Source organism: Numida meleagris, chromosome 3, assembly GCF_002078875.1.
Source record: "Numida meleagris isolate 19003 breed g44 Domestic line chromosome 3, NumMel1.0, whole genome shotgun sequence".
Lineage (NCBI taxonomy): Eukaryota > Metazoa > Chordata > Aves > Galliformes > Numididae > Numida > Numida meleagris.
Genome location: NC_034411.1, coordinates 89,298,086 through 89,310,443, shown reverse-complemented (window position 1 = coordinate 89,310,443; position 12,358 = coordinate 89,298,086).

Below are 12,358 nucleotides of genomic sequence, written 5' to 3'. Positions count from 1 at the left end.
CCTATGAAAAAAGATGTGCTTAATTAGGTTGCCTTCTAAGCGATTTGTACTCAGTTATTATTTTTCAATCTGAAATGTAAATAAGTGTCCATGACAAGTTTGAGCCACCTGGAAATAACTGCTGTCATCATTCATTTCAAATACTATATTGTATTTGGATACAAATTCATCCAGAAAAAAAAGAATATTTCGCATATTAAATAACATGATCACTACAAACTTCAGTGTTTCTGTGACGTAAATGCAGTGGTGAAATAATTAGTTTTGCAATATGAAAAGCCAATAGAGCAGATTTCTGGCAGAAAATAACAATATAAAATCACAGAATCCATTGTGAAGGACACGAGGACAGGAGTTTCTGACAGCTCTGTCCTCACAGTAGTGAGAGAGCATTAGCTGGCCATAACTGTTCAGCACGTCATGATGACAGAGAGGAGTGCTTGGATCTCACACAGCTTGAGCTTTACAGGTCACCTCCAGCCAGAAACAAATCAGCAGTAATTGGAGATCAATGCTGCACAAACACAAAATACTACCTATATGGGGCAACTGTATTTTGCTGTCACTCCCCTTTCCTTTTCAGTGCAGACCCATACAGAGTATATCACAGCAATTTTGTTTTGAACTCACAAAGGTGTAGATTGTGGAAAAAGTCTACCTTGAAGTAAAAGGGTTATGCTGTCTGGTGGTCATAGCTATTGCTAGCTGTTTTTCAGCCAAATGCACATGCCAAAGAGGTAAAATGTGGGTATGTCTGCATGGAGATCCCCAGCTAGACCTGAGTGAAAGACATTCAGAACTGGAAGTGATATAGCTTGGACTAATAATCCTCTGCTCCAGGGGCTACTCGCAACCGTATCCACTGAGCAGTCAGCACAATGCTGGTGGAGGATTATTGTTTCAATGAGCAAAAAAAGGTATATCTCCTCTTTGCTACTCTGCAGTGTAGATAAAACAGTTCACTTAGAGCTAGCTCAATTATTGGCATGGTGTTGTATCAGATAGAGAAGGCAAGAAGACATTTATTTTGAAAACTGTCTGTTCGAATAGCCTGGGAATGTTGGCCTGACTGGCCAACATCCTATCTGGTTGTATCATACAAAACAATACATCCAAGCAAATACTGATTGCAAGAATCGTGTAATTCACAGTGGTAAAATATTCCATATAGTTTAATCATGCTGTACAGGAGATAGACTTGTTTTAAAGACCTGTCCCAAGATAAAGATAAAACAAAAAGCACCTAGTTACTGTACTCTTGCATAATGCCTGAAGATATACTGGATATTTAATCAAGAAAGAGAAAAAAAATTGTTGCTGTTGTAGTTATTCTTTTTTGGGCTTTTGTTTGTTCGTTTGTTTGTTTTTGTGGGTCTCCTTGTTCACAGATGACCTTCAGCATGTAAATACAAACGTCCAGCTGTGGAAATGGGTCAAAGTCTGAATAGTTTCAATGAAAAGAGTTTTCTGCATACGTATTTACAAATATACAAATATAACATGCAGTAATCTATGTATTTGTCAGTTTGTCTGTCTGCCTATCTATATATACTTTGTGCAGAATCTTAAAATCAAAGAAAGTTAGAGTCATTATATGAAAAAGACATCAGACTCTCAGGCTATCACTCACTATCCGTATATCAAATGCAGTATGTGCTGCACTAAGAGGAAAAGTCTTCAACTCCTTGTTGTAACAGTCAACACACACTCTTTGCATTAAACAGAGTAGTCTGCTGTCACTTAACATTACCCAGCACAAGTCACCAATACCACTTAGTTTTCAGTAGAAAAATCTAGAGACTCCTGTGAAGATCTTGAGTAGAAGTTCACAAAAGTAATCTACCTCTGAGATGATGGTTACAACTCTCCCTGCGTAGTTCCAAGTTATTTTACTTAATCCAACATAAATCCTGCAGGATTTTCATTATGCCTAGAAATCAGGGTTCCCATCCTTTCCAGTACGATAAACAGTATTAACATTACTAGCCATTGACCATAGATAAAATTCTTTAAAGAGAAGATTCACGACTTTGGTCACTGAAACTTGTATTCCTGAGACCTATACAAGGTGAAAACAAAAAAAAATGGACGATATTTACTGTCATTTTCTTGTTCCTATTGAAGTCATCATGTTCTTTCACCACCATGAAAATAACCACTGGGAAAAATTATTCCATGGCATCTCAATAGCTTGTAATACCTTCTTGATATTGTGCTCCTTCCTGGCATCAGAAACAGTTTTGATTTTGCTTGAATCCTTCTGTGACTGGACATTAAACCCTAACGCTGGAAGAAGGCTCAATGGGCACAGACAAGGACAATGTGCCCATGAAAACTAGGGAACAATGCACCATGTGCCTAACCACAGCTGCTGCAAAGGAAGCTAGCTCTATTTCAACACAAAGGGGAGTGGAGGGTGACCTCAGTTTTAAATAAATGGCTGTGTCGTTCGAGTGGATCAGCTGGTAGTGTAAATATTTCTTCCTAGGTCATGGGGAGTGTGAGTGCTTTCAGTTAGCGTTATACTCAGCACATCTTCTCATCAAGTAATAAGTAGTGCTTACAGTAATGAGAAATACATGAAAAATAATCTGACTTTTTCTTTTAAATTAATACACAAGGTAACACAATTTTTATACCAGCATTGCAGATGTCTTCCTTCTCAGCTGTATAGTAATAAGACAAATTGATTTCATGCTTTTTTCTGTATTTTCTCTATTCACTGCAAGTACAAAGTATGATGTTTAAAAGAAAATGCTAATATTCTATATGGAAAATTTACGACTTCTTTGTATGTCATGGCTTTATGATTTTCGGTTATTGGTATTCCACATCATAACATCATGTAGTGTATGTACCTGGTTCTCAGAAGAGAAGGACTACTACATTCCCCAGGGTACTTTGCTCCTCTGTTACCATTTCTGGCCAGAGGGAAAAGATAAAAACTTGCAGATCACGAGACCTCGTCCCTTCTCTTTCCACCCGTCTCTTGTCCTGGCAGCACCTCGCTCCCCAGCCGTCTTATCGTCAGTAGTAGAGTAAGGCCTACCTTGATTTTTGGACATTCTCTCTCGCTGTATTGGATTTATCAGCTTAAATTGTAATTATACTGTATTATAGTGTGTTGTTTTGCATTCTGATATCTTGTTTAGTAAATTAGTTTGTTTCTCCTCAGATTGTTGCCGCTGTTTTTGCTCTCAGGCCCATTTCCCTACCCTTTTTTCCCTTTTTCCTTTTCCCGGGGCTGTGTCCGTGGGTCCCCCATCCCACTCGTCACGGAACCACAGGCCGAACACCTGTAAACTGTTGACATTGTACTTAAGATACCTATGAATTTAATACTTCACATTTAGAAAAAAACAATTTTTTTCTAATACTAACAATTTTATATGTTAATCTAATAAATTATGTCCAATCCCTTCAGCTACATAAATCTGAACAGCAAAATCTCCTCCCATGTTCTGAAACGGAGAAGGGGCTCGTGCTTTGCTTTGCCTCTTTCTAAGCAGATCAGTGGATAAATACAGATAAATAATAAATGTTAGTCACTGGTAATTAATATATCCAGTAAGGAATCTCATTACAGAATTATTGCCCCTCACAAATCAGAAATTAAGTTCAATGCTGCAGATACGTAGCAGCAAAAGAGACCTAAGTGCCATTGGGAAGATTACTTATCAGTGTGTGCACAGCCTGGAGTATTTCAAAACTGCCCTATGGCATAAAATAAAACCTTAACATCTGGATTCATAGTCAGAGTGGATGCCATGCTAGAGCACCATTGTATAACTCCTGTAATTAGTTTTCCAGCTTTTTGAGGAGGCAAAAATGCAGTTCCACTCTGAAGAATATCTACAGAGACACTGGATGGAACTAGCCTAAATAGTAATTTAAATAATTTTATTGATATTATTTTTAATTTAGTCATTCAGATTTACAAATTATGCCTATGAATCAGATCCAGGGAGCCCACTTAGGCACCCAAAAGAGATTCATGTATTTTCAGTCCATTTTCATAGTCAGCAAACTCCAGATGTATTATTCCAGTCCTGGCGGCATCTCTATTATTCATTGCCAATGTTTTGAATTGCAGACACTACCCATACACCTTCCATTGGTATTGTTACAAGGACTGTAATGGTATAGATATGCTGTGTTATATTGCAATAACTAAGTTCTGTCCACTTCCCTAAATAACCCTACTTGCTGAACATTTTCAGGCTTTCTTAAATATTTCAAAAGCAATAAGCCCAGCAGAAAATATTGCCTCATTGCTACTTCAAAGGCAGAAAATAATGCTCAAGTCCCCCATTTTCAGTTTAGGTTTACTTCAGACACATTTTTACTCCAATTATTGTTAACAAGAAAATCTAGTTAGAGCCTCGTCTAAATTTCTTACTGGATGCAGGTCATGAAAAGGGTCATGGAACCTGGAAAAAATGACAAAAAGAACCCTTACTGGATTGCATGCTTGGCAACCACTTGCCAGGGACTGGGAGATCTGTATTTCACTTGTTTCACATTACATGAATCTAGGTAACTAGAAAAAAACACATGGTGCTAGAACAAAACACTGGGGATCCTTCTTCCATGGACTCCACACCATGCAGTGAAGTTTCCCATTTGTTCTTCTTCTGACACAGCCCAAGAGAATCAACGTAGGGATGTCCCCTAAGTAATCTACAGACAGCTAATTCGTTAGCTCTTCTGAGAACGGGAAAATAAGCATTTGATAGGACCGCTATGCAATTTTCTAGGTAAATGCTCTAACTACAGATACTTTAGCAAGAAAAAGCTTTGCCCAGTGACACATGGCACCTGAGAAGATCATGCGTATCCAGAGCAGACACAGATCTGTTCAGATAGCAGCAGAAAATGGAGTTGCCACTCCAATGAACAGGCCAGATGTAAGCTGAGACTTGGTGATCAGAAGTACCTTTCTTTATGTAACTTCATGTTTCCTGAGGAAATGAAGATTTTCCAGCTTTGCCATTTGCCCAGTGCTGACTGGAACATGGAGCTGCTGCAGCGTGGAGCACATTTGGATGAGGCCTGCGCCATTCTGCTGGGGCCAGTTGCCCACTCAGGAGGCTCTCAGAGAGATTTGCCGTCTCTGAATTTCTTCATTTTCTCATATAGGTGTTTCAACTGCAAGGAAAACAGGCCTTTATTAGCATACTATTTTGTGGATTTTATAATCTTTGCTCTCACTTTCACATATTTTTATTTGTCTTTTGTTGCCTTTGGGATTTTATTAAACAGATTTATATCCAGTAATAATTATTTTTTAAATATCAAGACTCAGTTTCATACTGTAAGCCTCAGAGAGACATCATTAAAAATACATATTTCTGGTTATACGTAGGAAGGTCCATCTGTTTTGGCTAACCTTTGAGGGGAGGTTGGTGGTTTGAGGCATAGGCTGGTGCACAAGATGTTAGCATTTCAGTACATGCTGCAGCTTGGAGGAACAACAGGTTGATCTCACTGTATTTGGGCTTTGCAATTTTAAATAACTGCCAGGACAGTTATGGTCCATATGTTAGACTTTTTATTTCATTGTGAACCTAATGAGCAAGTAGAATAAACATTTCTTTTTATATAATACTGCATTTCTGTAATAGATCAGATGAATACACACTGGAAAAAGTCCAGTGGAGGGCAGCCAGGATAATGAAGGGACAGTAGCACCCCTTCTATGAGGAAAGGCTGAGAGACTGGGGCTGTTCAGCCTAGAGAAGAGAAGGCTTAGGAGGGTATCATCAATATTCATAAATATTTGAAGGAAGGGTGCAAAGAAGACAGATCCAGGCTTTTTTCAGAGGTTCCTGGTGTCAGGACAAGAGACAATGGGCACAAACTGGAACACAAGAGGTACTGTCTGAACTTCAGGAAGTACTTTGTTACTGTGGGGGTGACAGAGCCCGGCACAGGCTGCCCAGAGGCTGTGGAGTCTCCTCCTTGGAGATCTCCAAAACCCACCTGGATGTGGTCCTGGGCACCCTGCTCTGGTTGTCCCTGCTGGAGCTGGTGTTGGGCCAGATGGACCCAGAGATCTCTTCCAGGACCATCATTCTGTGATTCTATAAGTAGTCTATCAATATTTTTCAAATTTCAGCCAAGATCTAAACTTTAAAAAAAAAAAAACAAAAAAAAAAACCAGCAAAACCAACACTCAAAACCGTATGTTTCCATTTACAGTGAGGAGGATGCAGAAGTGTGTGAAAGTGAAAACTCACTTTATAAACACATTACATTTGACTAACAGTGTTTAATTTTCTACACTAATGTAAGGTTTGTCATCAGTTTTATGGGATTGCAAATTTAATTGGAAAAGGAAACTAGCATAGCAGAAAAATCTGAACTGATTTTCTGTGAGGCTTTCCAGTGTATATAACTCCACATAAGATCACATACTAAATAAAACCCATGCTAGCGGTGCAGAATTGGAGAGACTATTAGACTTTCTGAAGTAACTGGAAGTGGGAAGTCATGTTTTTTGTAGTCTCCAATTTTTGTTGAATGGAATTTCATATCTTTGTCTGCGATCTGTAATAACATGACTGCTAGCAAAATCTGATGATGACAAATAAGGATCATGTACAATCATAAATGGATATAACAAAGCAAATGTATGCATGCGTATTAGGAAGTAAAGTCATAACGGCAAATAAGTAATGAATGGCTGTTTTTCTGAGAAATGATTTAGGGGAACAGAGAATACATGGAACATACCCTCTCAGCATGACATGCTGACAAAGGTATAATGCAGAAAAGGCATAACTGAATATGAGAAATCTGAAAAGGAGTGGGGATCTGGAATATACTTAGAGAAGAGCACTAATGAGTACTAAAAATGTGTTCATGGATTTCTCTGTCCAGCTCTTCAAAAAGAATGTTGAAAAATGGGATGACATTCAGCAAAGAGCAACAAGATTGATTTTAAGTCCCTCTTTCCTTCAGGGCAATGATTCTGCTCTTGTACTTGTATCTGCACAGACTTGGCCATGTTAAAGGACGTACCACCCACAAACATTACTTAAGTCATAAAGTGAGCCAGCTACTTTTCAAATCCAGCTCTGATATTTTATTCTATGACTTCCTGTGGCTATGAATTCCACATGCTGAGAATAGATATATCTATAAATAATCTTAATAACCACGGTTGAAAAGTAGGTGTTTAGTGGGTTTTCAAAATATATTTTATTTACCTGACGTACAGTAGGAGCTCTATTGTGTACAGGGATTTGTAATAGATTTTAAAACTTGCAAAGTAAGAAATTAAAAACCATAACTGACAATGTGAATATACTCAGCTCCTTCTAAAATGTAATGAGCTAAAGAATCTATCCTTAGGATGAAAAGGTCATTAAATATATGTGGTGTCTCTTAACAGCACCACATTTATTGGTTTCTTATACACTATATGTTAATGTGGGTATGCCCACACAATTACAAGTGATATAACAAAGAAGTTACTGGGCACATAAATCAAACAGTTTTCAGGTGTTGATAACTTGTCCTTAATAAACAATCTATAACATGCTGATAAAAGCAGTTATTAGGAGAACAGTAATTTATTTGAATGAAAATAGCTGCTTAGTTGAAAAAAAATGTTGATAGATCATTTAACATAGCTTTAAATAATAAATAGGAATTATGCAAGCAATTAACAATAAAAGATGTAAAAGTACAGAATGACATGACAAAAGAACAAAATTCAGACATAATAGAATTGTCTTAGGCCAATAACCTCAGCAAATTTACGTGTTAGATCATGTGCAATATCTGAGCACTTAATTCTTTCAGTGTGTGTTCAGTGCATGTTTATGTACCATTATGAAAGGTAATTTACAGAAAAATCAAATGTAGAGCAGCATGGAAAAAAAACATGACACTTCTGCCACAGGATTTTAAATGGGGAGACAAAGCACACCATAAACTGCAGGATATAGAACACACATGAAATAACAATAAACACTGAAAATAATCAGATTTTATTTCACAGAAATAGCAAAACTCACAGCTTCCTTCTGAACATTCAGGACCTTCGGAGAAGATCAACAGTGCTGTGAGTTTTGGTAAGCTGCTTCAGACTGGTCGACAAACAGACACAGTCAACAAAAGGACTTCAGATAATCTCTTAGAACTAAATCAGCAATGCAAAAACTCCATCGCAGGGCAGCAGTTTCAGCCTGTGCATGCCACATACCTGAGCCTGCCCTTGCTCACACAACCTTGAACCTGCAATCTCTTAGCTAAAATGTAGCAATGCTGAAAATTTTGTTTTGAAACCAGGGGGTCCTGGCTTTGGATCCTTCTGATATGGACAATCAGAAAATGTATTCTTTGGACAATACAATTAAACAGAATTACAGGGAATGCTGTAAATACCAAAAGGGCTTCATTTTTTTTAATTATGAAATGCTAGTTACCAGCTTTCTTGAAAGACCAATCTAAGTAAAGATGGCAGAGCTTCACAGTTTAGCACAAGCAATTTGTAGACATTTCTTTTTCTCGGTGTCTTAAATAGCAGTTCTCAATCCTGTCTATGTTGCTAAGGAAAGAAAGGCATCTTTGGAGAAGAAGAATTAGGTCTTGGTTGCTGAAAAGTGTGTAATTGTCCAGAATTGGGATTGACACACACAGGAATTGAATACTTTTGTGTCTCAGATCAGAGAATCATAAAATAATTCAGGCTGAAAGGGATGTCAGGAGGACATTTAGACTTGTCTCCTGCTCAAAGGAAGGTCAAGTATGAGATCACTCAGTTATCTTTGTAATTGACAGCAGAAAGGATTAAAGAATGTGATTAACTGAAATATGTGTTGAAATAAAGTTAATAAATATAATTACATATATACAGGAATATATAAAGAATTTTTTAGCTGTTCAAGTGTGTGAGCTACTTTGTGAGTTTGAATTAACCAGAACAGTTGTCCTAGAAAATATCTTTCCTTTTTATAGCAAGAGGAAAGAACCCTTTCTCTTACTTTTTTCCCTCAGTTTAATTATCTGTAGTTCCTGTCATATCACGTAGCACTGTAGGAGACCATAGTATGGCCTGTTTTTCTCTTCTGCAAGGCTATCAGTGTAACGTTCCAATACTGTACCCAAATTATCAATTCCTGATTTCAGACTTTAGGCTGCCGACCACATTCTGAGAGCTCAGTGATAAAACCATGCAAATAGCAAGAGATGCATTCATCCTAGAAGTTACTTTGAAGGTTTACAGTGATTACTTTGCTACAATTTCAGGCAGCATCCGAGTGTTACACAAAAGCAATACAGGCAGACAGTTCTAAGATGAGGTGCCAAAACTGCATTAGTCCCACAATGCATTTAACAAAACACTGAGGAGTCCTGTGATACTACTTCTGCATCATTACTACCATTTTTCATGTTCACATTTATTAAGAGCCTTCCTGCCTATCCTGGCAGTACTTGTGCTTGTACAAGCAATATGGAAACATTAATTTAGTTTGTCCTTATGCAGTCACTGGTGTTTATGTGCCCACACCATCTAGGCCTGCTTGTATTGCTAGGGAAGATCGATGTGAAGGGCACAGCAGAACATCTAGAACTGCTTGCACCAGTTATGTTAGAAATAATAGCAGTAATAATAAAGACAGATCATTTCATTGACAATGAATGGGACAAAGCTCAGAATGGGACAAAGCTCAGAAAAGACAGAGGCATTCTGATCTTTTCAGTGCTTATCGGGGAGGAAACAATGGTGGTACAATGTGAGCTAATATATGTGTATTAGAATTGCTCTTCCTTTCATTTAATCTTTTTTTCTTTTCTCAGCCAGCAAGCATTTAAAAGCCAAAAAGCTGCTTAAACTTAATACCAGAATCTCCATTTGTCATAGAAGTGCTTACAGACCTCTACCAATCGCAGAAGGAGCAGCATAACTTTAGGGCTATAAAACTTAACCTACGAGCATCAACCATCCATAGGCAGACTTAGCATCCTCAGCAGTGATCTTCAGCTACCCAGATACAATCCAAGAGTAACATTTTCTGAGTTCCTGTGGTTTTCAGTACCTGAGGGTTTGATTCTGCCTTCACAGATGGGATATATAGGCCTAGGTTTGAACCACACAAAATCTTGTAACTCTCCCAGCTAATACATATACTAAATTTGAATATACTTTGAGTATACATAATGTGTAATGTAATAATATAGCTGTAAATAATAATATCAGAATTTATACACTTTCAAAATTTGACTTTGGATGTCTTTTTTAATGCATACATATTTTTGTGTGAGAATCTTAATTATTTGGTATGAGTTCTGGTCCTTTTTTAGCCTTCATTTGCAAATATGATTAATATGCCCACAGGAGACTTTTTTGCCTAGAAGCAAATACATCATCTAACCATATTCATCTTGTCCGCTCCGAAAAGCTAAGAAGCTGTGCTTTTTCCCAGTACTTGGATGTGAAAATAAAAATTTCCAGCACACACCCATCCATTTTGTTGCCTTTGGAGAATACTGGAATATAGACCTGGATGGAGTCAGAAGTCTGCAGTAAACCCTGTTGTCTCCTCTTTCTTATTAGAGAAGGGAAGTCAGGTCTGAAGCAAGTTTACCAGTAAGATTAGATGCTCCAGTATATATGTTAGTGAACCACTCTCAGTATACCTCAATTAAAGGGGAAAGATCTGATGCCCTATTTATCATCAGCATAATGTGATAGATCTGGCTGGGATGGAATTAATTTTCTTCATATTAGCTCATATGGTGCTATGGAATAAAACAATGCTGATAACACTTTAATGTTTTAGCAATGGGCAAACAGTCTTTGCACAGTGTCACTGTTTTTCTACCCCTCTTCCCTCCCATTGAATAGATTTGAGAGTGCACAAGGGGCTAGGAGAGGACATAACCAGGCAGATGACTTGAGATAACCAGAGATGTTCCAGGCCATAATGACAGCATACCACAGGAAGAGAAGAGGTGGGTGGTTTAGGGGTTAGCCTTCACTTGCTTAGGAACTGGCTGGGCATTGAGAGGTGGTGAGCAACTGATTTTGCATTTCTTGTATTGTTTTCTTTCTCTCTTCTTCCAGGCATTTGTTTCTTGTCTCACAAGTTTCTCTTGCTTTTACTCTTCCTTTTCCTCAACTGGAAGTGAGAGGGTGAGAAAATAAGTGAGTGAGTAACTCTGTGGTGTTCAGCTATCTACTGGGATTAACTTACAATGTGATAAAACACATGATGTGTAAAAGACAAAAAAGCTAGAACACATGTTTATATTATTAAATATGCTTATGTACTGATTTTTGCTGCTTGTTTCACACTTAGCAATGTTGTTAACATTCATTTAAAACTTAGTGACTGGTCATTTTCAGATTTATTATACTAATTCACATCAATGAACAGATAGCTGATTGGTGACTGACATTAGCCCTTCTAATGGACTTATTCTTATTCTGGGAATGATTTACCATACACAAAAGGGAAACAGGTTGATTCATTGAAATGATCACATTTAATATCTTGCACCAAATGCCTGGGAGAATAATGAATTACAGCTAAGGACAGGCATCTTCATTTTGTCCGTAATCACTCTAATGTCACCAATATGTTATTGGTTCCAAATTGAATGCTATGGAGCTTTTATTTTATGTATTCATCCATTTCACCTACAGTAACAGACAGGATGATGGAAAGTAAAATTAATAATGAAAAATAGGGTGAAATTGGAGCAGAGACTGGGCAAAATGAAAAATAAGCTAAGAGAGTCTCTGTATATAAGTAGAGAACAGAGAGAAAAGAGAAAAATAGCTGCAGCAAAGTCAAATTTAAGCCTGTGCACAGAGAAGAATCATAGAATGGTTTGGGTTGGAAGGGACCTTTAAGGTCATCTAGTTCCAATCCCTGTGCCATAGGCAGGGAGACCTCCCTCTAGATCAGGTTGCTCAAAATCAATCCAGCCTGGCTGTGAACATCTCCAGGGTGGGGGCATCCACAAACTCTCTGGGCAACCTGTTCCAGTGTCTCATCACCCATACACTAAAGAATTTCTTTATAATACTTAGTCTAAATCTACCCTCTTCCAATTTAAAGCCATCTCCCCTTGTCTTGTTGCTACATGTCCTTATAAAAAGTCCCTCCTCAGCTTTCCTCTAGTCCCCCTTCAGGTACTGGAAGGCCACTATAAGGTCCCCCTGGGGTCTTTCCTTTCCAGGCCGAAGAGCCCCAACTCTTTCAGTCTATCCCCACAGGGGAGGTGCTCCAGCCCTCTGATCATCTTTGTGGCCCTCCTCTGGACCTGTTCCACCAACTTGATGTCCTTCTTGTGTTGAGGCCTTCAGAATTGGATGCAGTACTGCAGATGGGTTCTCATG